The following is a 23,665-nucleotide window of genomic DNA, read 5'->3' as shown; positions in this document are numbered from 1 at the left end:
GGACCGCCGACGTGTCCAAATTGTTCTTGGGCCAGGTGAACAAAAGTTGGGTATCGTCGGCGTAGGCCATAATTTTAGCCCCTAGCTGTTCAGCTAAATAGATCAGGGGGGTAAGGTAAACATTAAAAAGCAAGGGGCTCAGAGTAGAGCCTTGTGGAACCCCAGTAGCGAGTTTCTTAGGTGAGGAAGGGAAAGGAGGCATCCAGACTTGTTGCGTCCAGTTATCTAAAAAAGACGTCAGCCAGTCAAGTGCCCGGCCAGTGATGCCAATGGTGGCGAGTCTAGTGAGTAGAAGGGAGTGGGGTACCGTGTTGAAGGCGGCAGAGAGGTCTAATAAAATCAGAACCACTCTGCCACCTCCATCCAGGCACTCCCGGATAGCCTCTGACATTTCGACAAGGGCTGTTTCAGTGCTCTAAGCAGCCCTGAATCCTGACTGCGCTGGATGCAGTGCCTGAGATGTTTCGACAAAATTGTCCAGCTGTTTAAAAGCGATCTTCTCGCAAACTTTTGCTAAGGCTGGCAGTAATGATATGGGCCGGTAGTTGGAAGGAACAGCGGGATCCAGCCCAGTCTTTTTCAAAAGTGGCAGCAGTTTGGCTTGCTTCCAGCAAAGCGGGACAGTTGCAGAGCGAAAAGAAAGATTAATAATCTGGGTGACCTCTTTCCCAACTGTTTCCGCTAGTCCCCCAAGAACCCTAGCAGGGCAAGGGTCAGAAGGAGATCCCGATTTCAAGGCCGCAAGGACAGCAATGATATCGGACTCAGTAGACAGAGCAAAATTAGCAAACTGGTCACCAGACTCCGGCGTGATAGAGGGGGGGAATGCAGGGGGAGATAAAAAGCCGGCACAAACGGCCTGCAGGTCGTTCTGAATTTTGGCAATTTTATCTACAAAAAATGAAGACAGCTCTTCACACCATTGCTCAGATGAGGGCAGCAAAGGTTGTCCGGCACATGGTGATAGAAAGCTTTTTACGATTGAAAAAATTTCCTTGCTGTTATTATTGGCTTTATCAATTCGTCCTGCATAGTAACTGCTCTTGGCAGATCTAATAGCCGCATAGTAGTTTTTTTGCGCTGCCCGCAGATCGCTCTTTGCCTCGGGCCGATAGGCTTGTCTCCACACCCGTTCGAGTTTCTTACATCCCAATTTAAGTTCCCGAAGGGGTAGATCTCAACCTGCGGATGCCGCCTTTGTTGATGGAGGCGGCGGATCCGTGCTCAACCCAAGTGTTAAAAGTACTAACCGCCGCCTCAATCTCTAAGGGTAGAAGTGGACGGGCGACAGATAAAAAATCCTTCAGGCTGTCTAGATTAATCTTTTGTGAATGGGCAAGTTGGGGACTGCTCTCCGAGGCAGTAACCAAAGACCAGGAAAACCTGATCAACTTATGGTCCGACCAAGTCACGTGCTCAGGACAGACCATAGCAATATCAAAGTTAGAGCAGACCAGATCTAAGAGATGGCCGCCCACATGAGTGGGTGCAGCAACCCACTGTTTGAGGTGAGCCATAGAAAGAGCTTCGCTAAGGCGAGCGGCCTCCGAGGAGTCCAAGGTATCAACATGAATGTTAAAATCCCCCAAGAGGAGATACCTTGAATATCTTAGCGCCCGCGGGGTTATAACCTCTTCCAATGCCCCCACAAAGTTCCCAACATATCCCGGAGGCCAGTACAACAGTGTACCCCCCACGGAAAAATGTGAGTTAAATGCGAGGGAGAAATGGATCACCTCGGCGTCCTCCAGCTGATCCTGGGGCTCGCAGGAAAAAACCCATTGGTCCCTATAAACCACGGCGACACCGCCGCCTCTACCAAGCGGGCGGTTCACCCTTGTCCAATACTGTGTATTATATTTGAAATTCAAGCAGATCCCTTGATTTCCACTAATTGATTATCACTGATCAAGCAAATAAAATTGATATGTACCACCAAGCTCGTATGTTCCTGGTCTTTATACCCAGGTGTCTGGACCTTCCTAGAAGAATGGCCTTAACGTCTGGTACTAACGAAGCACCTAGAACCTTTTGAACATATATTTAAACTTTTTTCCAAACTCCAGTTGTTTTCTGACAGCTCCAAAGCTTATGTTCCCGCATAACCAATAGGTTACATCTAGGACATCTGTGTGGAATATTTATGTTTCACTCATGTCATTTCTTAGGGGTATAGTATACTAACCACAATGTTTACATCTGCATCCATTAAAAATTAACTACACTCAACATCACGGCATTAAAGACCAATATTTCTGACCATTCCTGAAATTCTGAAAATGACTTAAAAGCAGTCCAGCAGAAAGTTCAGTTCTAGACGATGGCGGTTAGCAGCCATAATATATACTCACATTTCTTATTCACAAATTTAAAATCAAAACATATACATAAAAATGATTAACCAAAATTGGCCCTAGGCTTGATCCCAGACTTTAAAAAAACAACAATAAAATTGACACAATCTTCCCTCAATAACTGAAGAAACAGGAGAGCTGGCCAAGCCTGTATAAAATTAATCTTTTTTAAAACAGGAATTAAAAAATATTTCCATGGGACATCATAAAACTTACATAAAAATAAAAACATGAAATGTAAAATATCCTGTGGGGAAATCCCACAGGGTGCTAAGTGTTGGCCTTTTCTGCTGCCCCTAGGTACAGCAAGCAGGAGATGAAATAGATCTAAACGAAATCTGGTCAACAGGTAGCGATCATAATTCGTAAGGGCCCCCAATAAATATGGCTCAGCCCCTAGTGTGGCTTTCAGCATGACAAATTTATGCACACTAGGTTTAGACAATTCAATCTCCTCCCTTTCCTGTGATTTCAGAGTAAGGAAAGCTTCCTTAATTATTCCTATATCTTTTTTACTGGTTGTATCAGGATTGCTGAAAAGATTTGGGCGATTACGTTTTCCCAGCGTTTGTTTTATATACTGAAACCACGGGATTCTCAGCATGTTATCCAGTTTCATGCAGTCTTTTACATTTTTTTGTGTCATTAACAAGTGCTCATTTATCCATATATTTAACCAAAAAATAATTGGACGCAGGGCAAGAGTATCACACAAAAAGGGCATGCCTAGTTCTTCGTGCACTATCAAATTAGCTGTACCTCCAGGCACTCCTAGCACAAGCTTTAAGAATTTATTTTCCGTCACCTGCAATCGATCCAGACTACTATAGCCCCAAATTTCACTCCCATAGCAGCTGTTGCAACACTTCTGGCTTGATATATTTTCATTAGTCCCGCAATTGGTCTATTACCTAACTTCGAGGCTAAATCAAATGTAGCACCATTCAGTCTCATCAAGTCTCCCTCTTTTCTCTATTTTAACGGGCCCCAGGTAAGTTTATCATCTAAAACCACGCCCAGGTAAGAAAAAACATTTGTGCGTGGAATCATAGCTGTGCCTGCTCTAAAAGCGGGATTTTTTGGAGCCCCCAACTGCATGACAAATGATTTCAAGTTATTGACTATCAGATCCCGATCTCCCATAAAAGTGGAGAAAAGTTCCAAAAGTGACTGCAGACCCCTAGCAGTTCTTGAAATAAGAACTGCGTCGTCCGCGTATAGAAGAATTGGGAGTGGGCGTCTCCCTATGTATGGACAGTCAACAGCTACAGCTGATAAAACTTTGTCAAGATCATTAATGTAGAGGTTAAACAAAAAGGGTGTTAAAATACATCCTTGCCGCACCCCCCTCCGTAGAGCAAACGGCGTAGAAACCTCCATATTCTCAGAGTACCGCACCTGAGCAATGGTTTCATGGTGTAAATCCTGTAGAAAATTCACAATGCTACAGTCAGCTTCCATTGCCCTCATGGACTGCTACAGCTTCTCCCGATTTACACAATCGAATGCTGAGAACAAATCCATGAAGGCCAGGAAGATTGTTCCAGACCGTGCAATTGTGTATTTGCTAATAACCATTGTCAGATTAAGGCACTGGGTTACCGTAGACCTTCCCGGGCGGAACCCATATTAAATGTCTGCTAAAATATCATGATCCTCCGCCCAGGTAGTAATTCTCTCCAAAAGCACCCGCCCCACCACCTTAACCACGGAATCAAGCAATGAGATCGGGCGGTAGCAATGGGGGCTATCCCGGCTTTGTAGTGTAGCTCCTATTTTCCCAATAGGCTCTGCGCATTGGAATAGTACCTACAGCAGTAAAGGCCTAGGCCAGACGTTAACTAGGTCTACTACTGTCGATACTAGACTTAATTTTTGGGTTTGCCAGCTAAGCTCAGAGTTCGCTAGAAACTTTCTCGAATGTTCAAGGAAGGATTAACTTCCCTGATTAGACAAGAAGGGATTTAGTTTCTGACAACCATAGAACATGACAACTTTGCTCTCCCCTAATCAAGAGTCACTCTCGAGAGTCGTGTGAGCACAAGGCAATTATTTTACTCAGTCAGTACGTGCATTCTTAGTCTCATCAGAATGTAGAGAAAAGGAAGAGACGGGCGTGTTCAATAAAAAGGTGTTATTTATTGATCAGTCTCTTTTCTCGTACAAGAGAAATGGATCGATATTATTGCAATACTTATAGTTAAGTAAAGTGCATACATTAAAAGCAATAGTATAAAATAATACTGTAAAAACATTGATATGGTTTCTGAGCCATATGATGTTTAAAATGATTAAAATATATTTACATACACATATACATTTGACTAAACGTACTCAACTGGTGTTTCTAAATACGCCTACCCCGTGTACCTGACCTAAGTCTAATGCGTGGGCGGGAATAGAAAGTTACAGTTTAAGTTAAGTTTGTTTTTGCCAAGTGAATAACTAAAGAATTCTCTGTGAGGGGTTATTCAGTTCTGTACCTGGAAGTTAGGATGAATGAGGAATGGTATCTCTTTCTCTGCTCTCGATATTCCAGGCTGCCTGCGAGGGCTGCCCAGAAGCGCCGGTGCTGGGTCTCTCGGCTTGAGATACCAGCGCGTCTCTCAGCGCGGCAGGAAGGCGGGGCTGCTGCCAGCGGGGTCTGCTTCTGCTCTCGGCTTTGGCAAGTATGGCTGCTCCGTCTTGTCACCACGCGTGTGTTTGCATAGGGCAAGGTCGGCAATATTTATACCTTAAAGGTGCCGAGATTGACGTAAGGATGGATATAGATACGTCAATAAAGATGTCATACGACTTGCTCGTTAGCACATTCTTTACTAAAGTTCTCTGTGAAATCAAAACAATGGCCGCACGGATTTTCCAGGTTGTCATAGGTTTGATTTGTTATGAGAACGTCGTATGCCTTATCAGGGGCTGGAGGAATGTCGCTTGTCTAATTAGATCTCAAGCGTTATGACCTAATCAGATAACACGTTCCTGTGCCGGAGTGTGACTGCGTCAGATAACGGTATCTGCATCATGGGGGTTTTCTTGCCTCATGGGCTGACTGTTAGTTAACTTGATAGTTAGTTTAACCAGAATAGGGTCAGGAATAGGGGGACTGATTCAGAACCTATAGAAATACACGACACCCACTCCACGCTAACTATGGTCAAATCTACTAATCTATGCATAGTATAACATAGTACAACATACTATAGAGTATAGTGTATACCTTACCACCCCAAAATACATAAATGCATTTCGAAATTTTCAAATATACTGAAAAATTGCAGTCATATATATTGTATGCACTTAAGCTATGAATTAAATGCAAAAGTAAACACACATTTTTATGCATTATTGCTTATTGGTATATGAGAAATACACATGAAATGGCTCTTAATATGGCTATACAGAAAGGAAGTCCGAGACCATTTCATCACATAATAAAATATTTGTGAACCTACCAGCGGGCAGCTAAAGTCTATAAAGTATCTAAAAATAGAAATTTTAGTTCTCTAGGAATAGTTTCTTACTTTAAGCAGAAGATCAGTGTCCCGGGAAAAAATATGTAGAAAAATATTTTAGGGGCTTGCTGAAAAATTGCTGTCCGTGAACTGGATTGTAATTGTTCATGTGACTTTATTTTTAAAGTTGAAGGCCGAATTCAGGGAACGCCGTGTGCGAGTTTTACTCAAAAGTCTCTATTTCTGTTCTGGAGAGAACATCATATCATTCAGGCTTTCGAAAAAACTGTCAACAGCTTCATGGGAAAGTTCCACTAAGTCGGAAATAGGTGTAACCATGCATTCGTGCGCATGATTGTCTCCATTGACATTCTGATTCGCATTGCTGACAGAAGGTCGTACCTGTTCGATGCTGCTTTCATCTTGAACTTCACTACTCTTCAATCACAGTGGTGAAGATTCCAGGAATGCCGTCATCAGGATTGGCAGCCTTTGAGGGCAGCACAAAGCGTGAACCTTGGTAGGAACCAACAGTGTATCTGCATCCACCGGCGCATCCGATTGTAGCGTCAGACAGGTGTCTAACACGCATTCTTCTCCGCATAGCAGACACCTTAGTACAGGTAAAACACACCTTTGCCACATTGGTCGAAATGATAGAAACCAGGTCATGTTTAGGTCTCTAAGCCGGGAGAGTCCCAGGATTTTTGATATCCGGTCCCGGTATCCAATGGCTAGGATCGTATCTTCCATTGTCGCGAGAGTTTGATCTGTGACATGGGTTGCCATAACGAAAAATAAGGACTAGGAATAGGATTCCTGCAATTAGTCCCAAGATCAGGGGAAGTCCGCCAAAAATCGAATGGACGAAATCTGGAAAAATACCCAGTATGGCTTTGAATGGTGTTAATGCCATCGAAAATACTGTCTTAAATACCTTTGAGACCCCAGTGGTATCAGAAATATTTAAGATTTCGCTTAGGATTTCCGCGAAATGTACGGGGGAATTAGTTGATAATAATGTATGTATCTCTGCAGTCGTCCTTGCGACTTGTAGATCATACGTTTCTTTTGATGACGTGAGCCTTGTAGGCGTCTGAAGAAGCACTGTTTTCATTCTGCTTAAAGTGTCTATTCGAATAGAAGTAATTTTCAAACTGGGCCATGCCCTTGCCTCCCTGTCTGGAAAGGAGCTGGGGAATAAAGAGCGTCCACAGCACTTGACCTTCGCCGTTGTAGTTACTAGATAAGGAGTCCCGGGCATAAGACTGCAACATCTGCGGTCTACAATAAGAATGTAACTCCCATTATAGAGTCTTTGAAAGAATGGTTCTATTTCAGTTGCAGGTGCGCCTTGCTGGTGACATGAAAGGTTGTATGAATTCCCTTCACAGGCTCCATGCAAACTAATTCCGTTACACAGAAGCGTGCCGCTTAGTGACATAGCACAATTGTTGCCACTAAGAAACACTTTCTGTCCTTTATTACTGACACATGCATGTGAATAGGGCAGGTTCCAAGTTGTTTTAAGGTACCCCTTTCCCAATTTCTCGTACATGCCAGCCTGTATATATTTTTGGCAGTATTGAAACCTGAAGGTTGAGATTGGAATATTTATGATTCCGTGTATTATCCATTCACTGACAGGTCGTTCTGACATTGTCATTGGTAATCTTTCTAGTTTTTCAATGCTCAAGATTGTATAATCAGCACCCTTTTGCGCCATACCGATTTGTCTATCAGTAAGGTTAAAGATTTGGAATAGTGACGTTGTGTTGATTAAACGCCAAGGCACATAGCCTGAACGCAGATTTTGTAACGTCCAGCCAAGCTGTACAATGGAACGCAATTGTGACTGACCATGTTGTAATAACAGTAAGTCTTGCGATAATATATCGATTGCTGAAGACACAATGCTGTCCAATGAAAAAATTCTGGAGGACAGAGTCATTAACCCATTGTCCACTACAGAAAGTGATTTTTCCAAATTAATACGGTCAATTTCCCGTATTCTTTCTGCTGTTTCAATTTGAGTAACCTTCCAGGCCTCATTGTATGCTGCATATACAGAGGCTGCTATGAAACGCTTTTGACGCTGTTTGCGTGGTCCCATTATGAAATCACGCAAGTCAGCACCATCAGTAAGTAAAGTTAGGTGTTGCTTAATTTCAGGCAGTGTGGAAGTCTGTAGCCATTGAAGGCATAATTTGCCCACACTGTAGGTTGTTATTATCCCTGGGTGATGTCTTTGGGGATATCTAGGGTCTGGCCTGGTCATTTTAAAACCCTGTGTTTTATTCAGGAATCTATCTTGACAGTTATTTGTATCTGTGGGCCAGATCAACCATTGTTTCCAATCAGGATGTGTTCTGTTTTTGTTTAATATATGGTTTACGTCTATCCCTTCATCTGTATCAGAGTTATTGCTAAACATTGTTGGCTTTGGAATAGACGGATTATTTAAATCTTTGATTTTGGCTAAGCCAAGACAGGTGGTTTGTTGAACAGTGTCATTTAAAAATATCATTTGTTCTGGGATCATGCAGGCTCTAAACAAAGCTTCTAAACCCTGTACTTGCCATTCTTTTGTACCCCAAACACTTTTCAAATCAACATTTTTGTCCCAATAATCAAATCCAAATGTATTCATTTTTTCAAAGAATGAGTCTGAATATATCAATTTTGTGTTGGTTATCATGGTTTTCATCCCTGTCTTGTTTGACAATTTAAAATAAAATGTTTCAGCATTACTTATGTTAAAACCTGAAAAATATGAATATTTGTCATACACGGTTCTAGAGCTCCCTTTTGGAGGTGTAGCACAATGTTCCCATTGATTATAATTTAAAACATTTCTAGGTTGTGCAGATTTATGCAAAAAATGGTTACCATAGTGGTTATAGCAATACATACTATCATAATTTATAGAACCTTGCAAATAATCATGTTTTGTAAATTTAGCAGACATTACTAAGTCAGACATCATGTTGTTAATACTCTCGAAGTCCCAATCATCAGCAAATGAGTTTGGTTTTGCAAAGTCACTCAAAGAGATCTTGATTTGGTGTGGATATTTCAGGATCTCGACCAGACCATAAATTTCATAGTCAGTGTTGTCCCAGGCTACCCCACCAGGTATAGGATTGGCTGTGAAGTTGGCTGAAGAAAGTTCTGAAGAAAGTTCTCTTTTCTCGACGTGTGAAGATGTGTGTGGTTTGAGGACCAAGTTGATGTTCTGACTTGCTGTGTCCATTTTAGCATATTTTCCCTCAATGAAGCGTCCCAACGTAAATACCATGATGAGCCAAAGTATGAGGATAAATGCACCAAAACCCACCCAAAATTCAATCCATGGAGAAACCAGATATGTTTCTTTCAGATGTTTCAAAAGTTCCTTAGCTTTGTCTTTAAAGGATTTTGATGATGGCTGTGTCTTTGATTCACTGAAGCCGTCAGAGGAATCATCGAAGTTGATGAAGTACCCGGATGCAGTTCTGTCAATTGTTCCAATTGCTTCAGGATTTTTGTTCCTTGCATTTTCACTTGGTACTTCAGTATAGATTGATGTGTCTCTGCTAAATGTCTTTATTTGGGTTTTCAGATGTCTTAGTTCTATTGCATTGTTGCATAGTCCTTCTTGTTCTTCTGCAGGCGTTTCGAATGTGATGAGCCTTTTTGATAGGACCTCTGTGCTGGTAGCAAACCTTGGTGTTCTGCTACTTATTGGGAGTCCACTTGGCCTACTGTTTGTTATCGGCCACATGTTGTGGTTTTACCAGGTCGATGGATACAACTCGGTTCTCCTTTATTCCAGCAAGTGGCGGTAGTACAACTGATCTTGTCCCGTTGACAGACAAGACAGGAACTGCTTTTCTGTAAGAAGGCCCAAATTCCTTCTTTACCGCGATCTTCTCCCTGACTAGATCCCCGACTTTTGGAATCCAGACAGGTCTTGCTGGGACAGGTGGTGATTCTTCAGTGGTTGTTGGCTGTTGTTTCAACTGTATGTTGCTCAGGTCTTTTCTTGTTTTGTTTAAGTCCTGCAAAATAGCCAAACGGTCTTTGACATCAAAGCTTTTTTCTATTACCACTGAAGTCTGACTATCAAGGTCAGAGATCAACATCCTAGTTCCGAATAATAATTCGTACGGACTGAATCCCTTCAGAGAATTTCTTGGCAAGTTATTTAGACTACGTTGGACACTTATTAGATGTTTGACCCCCCCAGCTCCCGAACCTAATATCCTTTCCATTATAGATTGCTTTCTGCCTTGGTTTTTTCTTTACACCATCCCGTACCCTCAGGAAGGAAGTGAGAAGATTCCCGCTGGGCTGTGCTCATTTGGCCATGTTTCCCCCCCAGGCTGGATTGCCTGAGTGAAAACAATGGTCGAACGTAGCATGCTCTTAGCGTATATGCCATTTAGACTCGCAAATCTTGTATAATAGTCCGGACGTCAGCCGAGTGCTGGTGATCTACATTATAAGTGGAAACTAGCCTGTATATGTTAATCGCAAGCCATTCTTTTTGCTGGTAATATTATCTGCCTTGATACGACGAGGTATTAAACTGCTTCTCTCCCCACTGCGATCTCTGTTGCAGTTTGGGCAGTTTTTTACAAACATGGTGTAGTGCAGGCTCATGCCTGGCCACCAGTACCGTGATTGTAATTCTTCCAGAGAATCTTTTAATTTAAGGTGTCTGTGACCCTCGCCCATGTGTGCGTCTGCGATTAACAAGTTTCTCCTGTCCATGTTTGGAATCACTCTATCCCCCACTCCAGGGATTCGAGCAAAAGGGACGGAGTTTGCATCGATTATGTATGTATAATTGAGTGGATAGTTGATCGGTAACGCTGAGCAGTCGCCTTTTGATGACGTTTTCACCGCCAGCATTGTTTCACCGTCAATGTATTTTAATGTACGCTTTTTTCGATCTACGGGAGCCGATTTAGTGGCTGCCGCTGCGGCTGTTTCAGCCAATGAATTCCCTACAACGTGAACGCCATCACGTTGATGACTCAGTGAGTGAGTCACGTGAGTCTTTGGTAGTTCTTTTTTCAAAAGAGCTACTTGTTCCCAGAGCAGTCTCTGCTTTATTGGTGCATCTGTGTCATCTTTGTAACCGTTCTGAATCCATGTCTGCAAATCCTTGTTATATGCTTTGACGCAGTAATATGAATCTGACACTATAAGTGTCGGGAATTCGCGATCCGCATTATCTAGCGCCATTTTCAAAGCTATTATTTCAGTTTGTAATTAGTTTCTACTGAGTGTGATTTTGTTAATAGAGGTCTTAGTTTACCTCCGCGCCACACTTCTTTTGTAATCTCACATGTGGGGTTGTATGCATGTTCTCCCCAAACGGAGGGTTGAGCATGTCCGTCTGTATAGATTACACAGGCGTAATGTCGTAGAGGAAGAATGTCGATTGGCAGAGGATACGTCTTTTCATATTTTAGATTTTTTAATTCTTCTAGTTCTGGATCAAAGTAGTAGTATACTTTGTCCGTTGTGATTGAATTCACCCATTGTATCCATTCCGGATTCAATGTTGTTGTTGGTAAATTACACGGTGTTGTTAGTGCCTCAAAGGCTGATTCTGCTGTTCTGACTGTGATATGTCTACCGTCAGCTATGTCTTTTTCTCTAGCTATTGCGGTTTGAACTGCACGAATGATTTTTTCTGTATTACTGAATTTCTGTTCAGCTTCTGTGTACATGTGTGATTTGAATGCAATTGGTACCATTACTCCCTCATTAGAGGTCAGGTATGTGAATCCGCATCTCCCTGGGATGACTCGGATCACAAGGTTGCGTGTGTTATCACGTGTTTCTAATTTTGTTTTAATTAGCATGTCTGTTTGTAAGGATCTCAAAATTTCTGTGTGTGTTTGAGTCCAACTGGATCTTTTAAAGTCTGGTTTAATTAGATCATAAAGGGGTTTGACCCTTTCTGCGTAATTTGCAATGTATGTTCTTCCGAAATTTAGGAAGCCTAGAATTGACTGTAGGTTTTTTGGTGTTTTAGGAGCTTGGATTACGGCACATTTCTCTAGGAAATTGTCTGCCAGGCTTTTACCTTCACTTGATAACTCATATCCTAAGAATAGGACCGTCAGATGGGCAATTCTGGACTTTTTGAAGTTGAATTTGTAACCCTCTGCAGCGAACCCAAGTATTATGGTGTTCACTCTTTTCAAGTGAGTCTCCAAGTCATCATCTGTTAGGTAAATGTCATCAACATAAGATAATGCTTCATCATCATATAGTTGTAGTAATTCTGTTACTCTCGCTGAGAATACCCCCGGGCTGTTCTTGTACCCCTGGGCTAACCGACAGAATTGTTTTTGAGTGCCATTTACTGAGAATGCAGTTAAATATCTGCTCACCGGTGCTATGTTTTGACAAAAGAATCCATTGGAAATGTCCAAGGTAGTTTTGTATTTTTTGCGCACTGTTATTCATTAGTGCAGCACTGTGTGAGTTTTGCACTGCAAAGGTTTTGCAACATGTGTTAAGGTGTCGGTAATCCAAAACTAGACGGTACGAATTGTCTGGTTTGGAGACTGGAAACAAAGGATTGTTCATTTGTGAGGTGCAAGTTTCAATCACCCCCTGGTATTCTAGCTGATCTAGTATTTCATTTACTTGTTTTTTAGCTTCTTGCTTAATTGGGTACTGCCTTTGTGCAGTTGGTTGTGATTTTAACTGGATTTTGTGAGGAGGAGAATCCTCATCCCATCCTACATGATTTTTATATAAAGCAGGTGCTAAGGCCACTGCCCACTTTCTAGCAAGTGTGTATTTTTTATGAATCGGTATTTGATTCGAGAAGGCAGGCATAATTACTTCTTCGCCATGAGGGCACTCCCTGACAAACTCTGGTGGCCAGTCTTTTTCAGCTAGAAGGATGTCATAGCCTTTGGAGAGGTTATCCCAAAATAGTCCCCTTATTTTCCTAGTCTTATCTCCCTCTATACGTAATGTTATCTCGTATATCTTGTGGGGCTTGCTAACTCTGGTGTCTGCAGTTTCCACTTGAAGGTATTCATTCGTGTCCACTGTCTCCAGATGATTCATAAGGACTTTGCGAGCTATGCTCACCTCTGCTGCGCTGTCTAGCATTGTCTGAGCCCACTCTCCGTTTTTCAGTTGTGTCCTCAGTATTCTCGGCATTGTTAACTACCTTGATACTGGCTACCTTCTTTTTTGGAAATTGTAATTTCTTTTTTAGCTGAGCAGGTTCCTTGTCTTTGGACTTGGCGTGCTCTTCTGATCGTCCTCTTCTTTCCGATTTCTGCGAGGAATTCTGAAAAGATTGAGAGGGACGTGTATCAATGTCTTGATATCTATCAGGTTTTTTAATATTATCCCTATTTCTAAGGTTATATCTATTCCCAGAGGGGTCACTCTGTGGTGACCTCTGTCTTTGGTTTGGAGATTTCTCTCTTCGCCTCGGAGACCTTCCTCTGGACTGGAATTTCTTTTCTTTAGGATTGGATTGTTTATTTCCATCCCAGTTCTTTTTTGGTGAATTATTATTATTAAAAAATATTTTTTCTGGACTTGTAGTCAGTTGCGGTTTTACTGGTATTCCACCTAGACTATCTCTGCCTAGTTCTTCATAGGATTTTTCTATGATTCTGACAATTTCAGATGGTTGGTCTGCTATATCTGTTTCTTTTAACCTCTGGCGGATCGCCACGTTTGCTGCTTCACCTTTTATGTTGGCTAATAATATAGCCGAGACCTGCTTGAAGTCTTTTAGTAATTTCATACCAAGAGTTAAAGCAGGTTCTGGACCGTATTCATCTTGAATTTGTTTTAGCACATCTGGTATTACCGAAATGGATGGAACACCGTGCGTTTTTGTGTAGATGGAAGCAAAGACTGTACCCCAAGTGTCACAGTCCTCAATGTGTGGTGCGATTCCCATTGGGAGACATATAGTCAGAATCCTGTGTTTTTCCAGCGGGGTGGTGTCAGGAAACACCGCCTCTATTTGGGTGATTTTCTGTGCCAACCAGAATGGTATTTGTTCCCGTTTATCTGGAACTTTACCTAGGCAGGATTGGATGTTCTGTGGTGTAATTTTATTTGTGTTCCCCTGGTGAGGGGTCAGCTGTGGAAGTTTAATCGCTGGCTGAATTGTTGAAGTCCGCATTACATACTGAACTAATTGTCTATGAATTTTTAGTAGTTGTTTTAGCTGTATTAACAGCTCTGCTGCAGGCATTCTTTCGATGTCTGGATGTGGTGTGTATCCGGCTAAGACCGGCCACGTTGCTCCTGGTCTTCCTAAAGGACCGAGCCTTGTAATGTGATTATTATGTTTTAGGGCGCCATCAAATAAGAGCAAATGCTCTTGGAATCTGAGTGGTACTTCCACCTCCTCGAAAGGAGTGTACGTTTCAGGAGGTTCCTCTACTTTGTAATAGTGGAAGTACTTTGTTACAGCATTTGCTGCTGGAAAATGAATCCATGTATAGTATACCTCTGTCTGCCGATATTCGTGTGCCTCAATTACGAATATGACTGTTCCACCTCTAGGTGTCAGTCCATTTTCTATAAGTTTTAAGGTTATAGATCTCCTTTTAATGACCGAAATGAGTGTTATATTCGGGTCTGCTGCTTGCATGGTAGCATCAGCATCTGCGAGTTCAGTTGCTAATCTAACTGCCTCTCTTTCATCATCACTCTCTGCCATTTTACAGACAGGATGGTATTATGTTTGTTTGCAGATCAGGTTTCTTTATGGAAACAGAGATTAGATGCACAATATTTTGGAACTGTTTATCCTTCAACGTTGACTATACCAAGAACCATACATAGGAGTTCCCTCCTGCGAGGTTTTGGAGGATATAACCTTTCACCCACTCCAGACGTCTTTGGAGTATAATGGGAAAAGGGGTCTGAGTGAGAAAGCACGACTGAGTTACTCTAAATGTCTTACGTTAGTTTTATCGCCCTTTCCAAACGCGTTGGGAGCCATGTAGTGTAGCTCCTATTTTCCCAATAGGCTCTGCGCATTGGAATAGTACCTACAGCAGTAAAGGCCTAGGCCAGACGTTAACTAGGTCTACTACTGTCGATACTAGACTTAATTTTTGGGTTTGCCAGCTAAGCTCAGAGTTCGCTAGAAACTTTCTCGAATGTTCAAGGAAGGATTAACTTCCCTGATTAGACAAGAAAGGATTTAGTTTCTGACAACCATAGAACATGACAACTTTGCTCTCCCCTAATCAAAAGTCAATCTCGAGAGTCGTGTGAGCACAAGGCAATTATTTTACTCAGTCAGTACGTGCATTCTTAGTCTCATCAGAATGTAGAGAAAAGGAAGAGACGGGCGTGTTCAATAAAAAGGTGTTATTTATTGATCAGTCTCTTTTCTCGTACAAGAGAAATGGATCGATATTATTGCAATACTTATAGTTAAGTAAAGTGCATACATTAAAAGCAATAGTATAAAATAATACTGTAAAAACATTGATATGGTTTCTGAGCCATATGATGTTTAAAATGATTAAAATATATTTACATACACATATACATTTGACTAAACGTACTCAACTGGTGTTTCTAAATACGCCTACCCCGTGTACCTGACCTAAGTCTAATGCGTGGGCGGGAATAGAAAGTTACAGTTTAAGTTAAGTTTGTTTTTGCCAAGTGAATAACTAAAGAATTCTCTGTGAGGGGTTATTCAGTTCTGTACCTGGAAGTTAGGATGAATGAGGAATGGTATCTCTTTCTCTGCTCTCGATATTCCAGGCTGCCTGCGAGGGCTGCCCAGAAGCGCCGGTGCTGGGTCTCTCGGCTTGAGATAGCAGCGCGTCTCTCAGCGCGTCAGGAAGGCGGGGCTGCTGCCAGCGGGGTCTGCTTCTGCTCTCGGCTTCGGCAAGTATGGCTGCTCCGTCTTGTCACCACGCGTGTGTTTGCATAGGGCAAGGTCGGCAATATTTATACCTTAAAGGTGCCGAGATTGACGTAAGGATGGACATAGATACGTCAATAAAGATGTCATACGACTTGCTCGTTAGTACATTCTTTACTAAAGTTCTCTGTGAAATCAAAACAATGGCCGCACGGATTTTCCAGGTTGTCATAGGTTTGATTTGTTATGAGAACGTCGTATGCCTTATCAGGGGCTGGAGGAATGTCGCTTGTCTAATTAGATCTCAAGCGTTATGACCTAATCAGATAACACGTTCCTGTGCCGGAGTGTGACTGCGTCAGATAACAGTATCTGCATCATGGGGGTTTTCTTGCCTCATGGGCTGACTGTTAGTTAACTTGATAGTTAGTTTAACCAGAATAGGGTCAGGAATAGGGGGACTGATTCAGAACCTATAGAAATACACGACACCCACTCCACGCTAACTATGGTCATATCTACTAATCTATGCATAGTATAACATAGTACAACATACTATAGAGTATAGTGTATACCTTACCACCCCAAAATACATAAATGCATTTCGAAATTTTCAAATATACTGAAAAATTGCAGTCATATATATTGTATGCACTTAAGCTATGAATTAAATGCAAAAGTAAACACGCATTTTTATGCATTTTTGCTTATTGGTATATGAGAAATACACATGAAAAGGCTCTTAATATGGCTATACAGAAAGGAAGTCCGAGACCATTTCATCACATAATAAAATATTTGTGAACCTACCAGCGGGCAGCTAAAGTCTATAAAGTATCTAAAAATAGAAATTTTAGTTCTCTAGGAATAGTTTCTTACTTTAAGCAGAAGATCAGTGTCCCAGGAAAAAATATGTAGAAAAATATTTTAGGGGCTTGCTGAAAAATTGCTGTCCGTGAACTGGATTGTAATTGTTCATGTGACTTTATTTTTAAAGTTGAAGGCCGAATTCAGGGAACGCCGTGTGCGAGTTTTACTCAAAAGTCTCTATTTCTGTTCTGGAGAGAACATCATATCATTCAGGCTTTCGAAAAAACTGTCAACAGCTTCATGGGAAAGTTCCACTAAGTCGGAAATAGGTGTAACCATGCATTCGTGCGCATGATTGTCTCCATTTACATTCTGATTCGCATTGCTGACAGAAGGTCGTACCTGTTCGATGCTGCTTTCATCTTGAACTTCACTACTCTTCAATCGCAGTGGTGAAGATTCTAGGAATGCCGTCATCAGGATTGGCAGCCTTTGAGGGCAGCACAAAGCGTGAACCTTGGTAGGAACCAACAGTGTATCTGCATCCACCGGCGCATCCGATTGTAGTGTCAGACAGGTGTCTAACACGCATTCTTCTCCGCATAGCAGACACCTTAGTACAGGTAAAACACACCTTTGCCACATTGGTCGAAATGATAGAAACCAGGTCATGTTTAGGTCTCTAAGCCGGGAGAGTCCCAGGATTTTTGATATCCGGTCCCGGTATCCAATGGCTAGGATCGTATCTTCCATTGTCGCGAGAGTTTGATCTGTGACATGGGTTGCCATAACGAAAAATAAGGACTAGGAATAGGATTCCTGCAATTAGTCCCAAGATCAGGGGAAGTCCGCCAAAAATCGAATGGACGAAATCTGGAAAAATACCCAGTATGGCTTTGAATGGTGTTAATGCCATCGAAAATACTGTCTTAAATACCTTTGAGACCCCAGTGGTATCAGAAATATTTAAGATTTCGCTTAGGATTTCCGCGAAATGTACGGGGGAATTAGTTGATAATAATGTATGTATCTCTGCAGTCGTCCTTGCGACTTGTAGATCATACGTTTCTTTTGATGACGTGAGCCTTGTAGGCGTCTGAAGAAGCACTGTTTTCATTCTGCTTAAAGTGTCTATTCGAATAGAAGTAATTTTCAAACTGGGCCATGCCCTTGCCTCCCTGTCTGGAAAGGAGCTGGGGAATAAAGAGCGTCCACAGCACTTGACCTTCGCCGTTGTAGTTACTAGATAAGGAGTCCCGGGCATAAGACTGCAACATCTGCGGTCTACAATAAGAATGTAACTCCCATTATAGAGTCTTTGAAAGAATGGTTCTATTTCAGTTGCAGGTGCGCCTTGCTGGTGACATGAAAGGTTGTATGAATTCCCTTCACAGGCTCCATGCAAACTAATTCCGTTACACAGAAGCGTGCCGCTTAGTGACATAGCACAATTGTTGCCACTAAGAAACACTTTCTGTCCTTTATTACTGACACATGCATGTGAATAGGGCAGGTTCCAAGTTGTTTTAAGGTACCCCTTTCCCAATTTCTCGTACATGCCAGCCTGTATATATTTTTGGCAGTATTGAAACCTGAAGGTTGAGATTGGAATATTTATGATTCCGTGTATTATCCATTCACTGACAGGTCGTTCTGACATTGTCATTGGTAATCTTTCTAGTTTTTCAATGCTCAAGATTGTATAATCAGCACCCTTTTGCGCCATACCGATTTGTCTATCAGTAAGGTTAAAGATTTGGAATAGTGACGTTGTGTTGATTAAACGCCAAGGCACATAGCCTGAACGCAGATTTTGTAATGTCCAGCCAAGCTGTACAATGGAACGCAATTGTGACTGACCATGTTGTAATAACAGTAAGTCTTGCGAAAATATATCGATTGCTGAAGACACAATGCTGTCCAATGAAAAAATTCTGGAGGACAGAGTCATTAACCCATTGTCCACTACAGAAAGTGATTTTTCCAAATTAATACGGTCAATTTCCCGTATTCTTTCTGCTGTTTCAATTTGAGTAACCTTCCAGGCCTCATTGTATGCTGCATATACAGAGGCTGCTATGAAACGCTTTTGACGCTGTTTGCGTGGTCCCATTATGAAATCACGCAAGTCAGCACCATCAGTCAGTAAAGTTAGGTGTTGCTTAATTTCAGGCAGTGTGGAAGTCTGTAGCCATTGAAGGCATAATTTGCCCACACTGTAGGTTGTTATTATCCCTGGGTGATGTCTTTGGGGATATCTAGGGTCTGGTCTGGTCATTTTAAAACCCTGTGTTTTATTCAGGAATCTATCTTGACAGTTATTTGTATCTGTGGGCCAGATCAACCATTGTTTCCAATCAGGATGTGTTCTGTTTTTGTTTAATATATGGTTTACGTCTATCCCTTCATCTGTATCAGAGTTATTGCTAAACATTGTTGGCTTTGGAATAGACGGATTATTTAAATCTTTGATTTTGGCTAAGCCAAGACAGGTGGTTTGTTGAACAGTGTCATTTAAAAATATCATTTGTTCTGGGATCATGCAGGCTCTAAACAAAGCTTCTAAACCCTGTACTTGCCATTCTTTTGTACCCCAAACACTTTTCAAATCACATTTTTGTCCCAATAATCAAATCCAAATGTATTCATTTTTTCAAAGAATGAATCTGAATATATCAATTTTGTGTTGGTTATCATGGTTTTCATCCCTGTCTTGTTTGACAATTTAAAATAAAATGTTTCAGCATTACTTATGTTAAAACCTGAAAAATATGAATATTTGTCATACACGGTTCTAGAGCTCCCTTTTGGAGGTGTAGCACAATGTTCCCATTGATTATAATTTAAAACATTTCTAGGTTGTGCAGATTTATGCAAAAAATGGTTACCATAGTGGTTATAGCAATACATACTATCATAATTTGTAGAACCTTGCAAATAATCATGTTTTTTAAATTTAGCAGACATTACTAAGTCAGACATCATGTTGTTAATACTCTCGAAGTCCCAATCATCAGCAAATGAGTTTGGTTTTGCAAAGTCACTCAAAGAGATCTTGATTTGGTGTGGATATTTCAGGATCTCGACCGGACCATAAATTTCATAGTCAGTGTTGTCCCAGGCTACCCCACCAGGTATAGGATTGGCTGTGAAGTTGGCTGAAGAAAGTTCTGAAGAAAGTTCTCTTTTCTCGACGTGTGAAGATGTGTGTGGTTTGAGGACCAAGTTGATGTTCTGACTTGCTGTGTCCATTTTAGCATATTTTCCCTCAATGAAGCGTCCCAACGTAAATACCATGATGAGCCAAAGTATGAGGATAAATGCACCAAAACCCACCCAAAATTCAATCCATGGAGAAACCAGATATGTTTCTTTCAGATGTTTCAAAAGTTCCTTAGCTTTGTCTTTAAAGGATTTTGATGATGGCTGTGTCTTTGATTCACTGAAGCCGTCAGAGGAATCATCGAAGTTGATGAAGTACCCGGATGCAGTTCTGTCAATTGTTCCAATTGCTTCAGGATTTTTGTTCCTTGCATTTTCACTTGGTACTTCAGTATAGATTGGTGTGTCTCTGCTAAATGTCTTTATTTGGGTTTTCAGAGGTCTTAGTTCTATTGCATTGTTGCATAGTCCTTCTTGTTCTTCTGCAGGCGTTTCGAATGTGATGAGCCTTTTTGATAGGACCTCTGTGCTGGTAGCAAACCTTGGTGTTCTGCTACTTATTGGGAGTCCACTTGGCCTACTGTTTGTTATCGGCCACATGTTGTGGTTTTACCAGGTCGATGGATACAACTCGGTTCTCCTTTTTTCCAGCAAGTGGCGGTAGTACAACTGATCTTGTCCCGTTGACAGACAAGACAGGAACTGCTTTTCTGTAAGAAGGCCCAAATTCCTTCTTTACCGCGATCTTCTCCCTGACTAGATCCCCGACTTTTGGAATCCAGACAGGTCTTGCTGGGACAGGTGGTGATTCTTCAGTGGTTGTTGGCTGTTGTTTCAACTGTATGTTGCTCAGGTCTTTTCTTGTTTTGTTTAAGTCCTGCAAAATAGCCAAACGGTCTTTGACATCAAAGCTTTTTTCTATTACCACTGAAGTCTGACTATCAAGGTCAGAGATCAACATCCTAGTTCCGAATAATAATTCGTACGGACTGAATCCCTTCAGAGAATTTCTTGGCAAGTTATTTAGACTACGTTGGACACTTATTAGATGTTTGACCCCCCCAGCTCCCGAACCTAATATCCTTTCCATTATAGATTGCTTTCTGCCTTGGTTTTTTCTTTACACCATCCCGTACCCTCAGGAAGGAAGTGAGAAGATTCCCGCTGGGCTGTGCTCATTTGGCCATGTTTTCCCCCCAGGCTGGATTGCCTGAGTGAAAACAATGGTCGAACGTAGCATGCTCTTAGCGTATATGCCATTTAGACTCGCAAATCTTGTATAATAGTCCGGACGTCAGCCGAGTGCTGGTGATCTACATTATAAGTGGAAACTAGCCTGTATATGTTAATCGCAAGCCATTCTTTTTGCTGGTAATATTATCTGCCTTGATACAACGAGGTATTAAACTGCTTCTCTCCCCACTGCGATCTCTGTTGCAGTTTGGGCAGTTTTTTACAAACATGGTGTAGTGCAGGCTCATGCCTGGCCACCAGTACCGTGATTGTAATTCTTCCAGAGAATCTTTTAATTTAAGGTGTCTGTGACCCTCGCCCATGTGTGCGTCTGCGATTAACAAGTTTCTCCTGTCCATGTTTGGAATCACTCTATCCCCCACTCCAGGGATTCGAGCAAAAGGGACGGAGTTTGCATCGATTATGTATGTATAATTGAGTGGATAGTTGATCGGTAACGCTGAGCAGTCGCCTTTTGATGACGTTTTCACCGCCAGCATTGTTTCACCGTCAATGTATTTTAATGTACGCTTTTTTCGATCTACGGGAGCCGATTTAGTGGCTGCCGCTGCGGCTGTTTCAGCCAATGAATTCCCTACAACGTGAACGCCATCACGTTGATGACTCAGTGAGTGAGTCACGTGAGTCTTTGGTAGTTCTTTTTTCAAAAGAGCTACTTGTTCCCAGAGCAGTCTCTGCTTTATTGGTGCATCTGTGTCATCTTTGTAACCGTTCTGAATCCATGTCTGCAAATCCTTGTTATATGCTTTGACGCAGTAATATGAATCTGACACTATAAGTGTCGGGAATTCGCGATCCGCATTATCTAGCGCCATTTTCAAAGCTATTATTTCAGTTTGTAGTTCTGAATTAGTTTCTACTGAGTGTGATTTTGTTAATAGAGGTCTTAGTTTACCTCCGCGCCACACTTCTTTTGTAATCTCACATGTGGGGTTGTATGCATGTTCTCCCCAAACGGAGGGTTGAGCATGTCCGTCTGTATAGATTACACAGGCGTAATGTCGTAGAGGAAGAATGTCGATTGGCAGAAGATACGTCTTTTCATATTTTAGATTTTTTAATTCTTCTAGTTCTGGATCAAAGTAGTAGTATACTTTGTCCGTTGTGATTGAATTCACCCATTGTATCCATTCCGGATTCAATGTTGTTGTTGGTAAATTACACGGTGTTGTTAGTGCCTCAAAGGCTGATTCTGCTGTTCTGACTGTGATATGTCTACCGTCAGCTATGTCTTTTTCTCTAGCTATTGCGGTTTGAACTGCACGAATGATTTTTTCTGTATTACTGAATTTCTGTTCAGCTTCTGTGTACATGTGTGATTTGAATGCAATTGGTACCATTACTCCCTCATTAGAGGTCAGGTATGTGAATCCGCATCTCCCTGGGATGACTCGGATCACAAGGTTGCGTGTGTTATCACGTGTTTCTAATTTTGTTTTAATTAGCATGTCTGTTTGTAAGGATCTCAAAATTTCTGTGTGTGTTTGAGTCCAACTGGATCTTTTAAAGTCTGGTTTAATTAGATCATAAAGGGGTTTGACCCTTTCTGCGTAATTTGCAATGTATGTTCTTCCGAAATTTAGGAAGCCTAGAATTGACTGTAGGTTTTTTAGTGTTTTAGGAGCTTGGATTACGGCACATTTCTCTAGGAAATTGTCTGCCAGGCTTTTACCTTCACTTGATAACTCATATCCTAAGAATAGGACCGTCAGATGGGCAATTCTGGACTTTTTGAAGTTGAATTTGTAACCCTCTGCAGCGAACCCAAGTATTATGGTGTTCACTCTTTTCAAGTGAGTCTCCAAGTCATCATCTGTTAGGTAAATGTCATCAACATAAGATAATGCTTCATCATCATATAGTTGTAGTAATTCTGTTACTCTCGCTGAGAATACCCCCGGGCTGTTCTTGTACCCCTGGGCTAACCGACAGAATTGTTTTTGAGTGCCATTTACTGAGAATGCAGTTAAATATCTGCTCTCCGGTGCTATGTTTTGACAAAAGAATCCATTGGAAATGTCCAAGGTAGTTTTGTATTTTTTGCGCACTATGTTATTCATTAGTGCAGCACTGTGTGAGTTTTGCACTGCAAAGGTTTTGCAACATGTGTTAAGGTGTCGGTAATCCAAAACTAGACGGTACGAATTGTCTGGTTTGGAGACTGGAAACAAAGGATTGTTCATTTGTGAGGTGCAAGTTTCAATCACCCCCTGGTATTCTAGCTGATCTAGTATTTCATTTACTTGTTTTTTAGCTTCTTGCTTAATTGGGTACTGCCTTTGTGCAGTTGGTTGTGATTTTAACTGGATTTTGTGAGGAGGAGAATCCTCATCCCATCCTACATGATTTTTATATAAAGCAGGTGCTAAGGCCACTGCCCACTTTCTAGCAAGTGTGTATTTTTTATGAATCGGTATTTGATTCGAGAAGGCAGGCATAATTACTTCTTCGCCATGAGGGCACTCCCTGACAAACTCTGGTGGCCAGTCTTTTTCAGCTAGAAGGATGTCATAGCCTTTGGAGAGGTTATCCCAAAATAGTCCCCTTATTTTCCTAGTCTTATCTCCCTCTATACGTAATGTTATCTCGTATATCTTGTGGGGCTTGCTAACTCTGGTGTCTGCAGTTTCCACTTGAAGGTATTCATTCGTGTCCACTGTCTCCAGATGATTCATAAGGACTTTGCGAGCTATGCTCACCTCTGCTGCGCTGTCTAGCATTGTCTGAGCCCACTCTCCGTTTTTCAGTTGTGTCCT

This window comes from Lissotriton helveticus, chromosome 11 (genome assembly GCF_964261635.1).
Source record: "Lissotriton helveticus chromosome 11, aLisHel1.1, whole genome shotgun sequence".
Taxonomy (NCBI): domain Eukaryota; kingdom Metazoa; phylum Chordata; class Amphibia; order Caudata; family Salamandridae; genus Lissotriton; species Lissotriton helveticus.
This window is presented reverse-complemented; position numbering follows the sequence as displayed.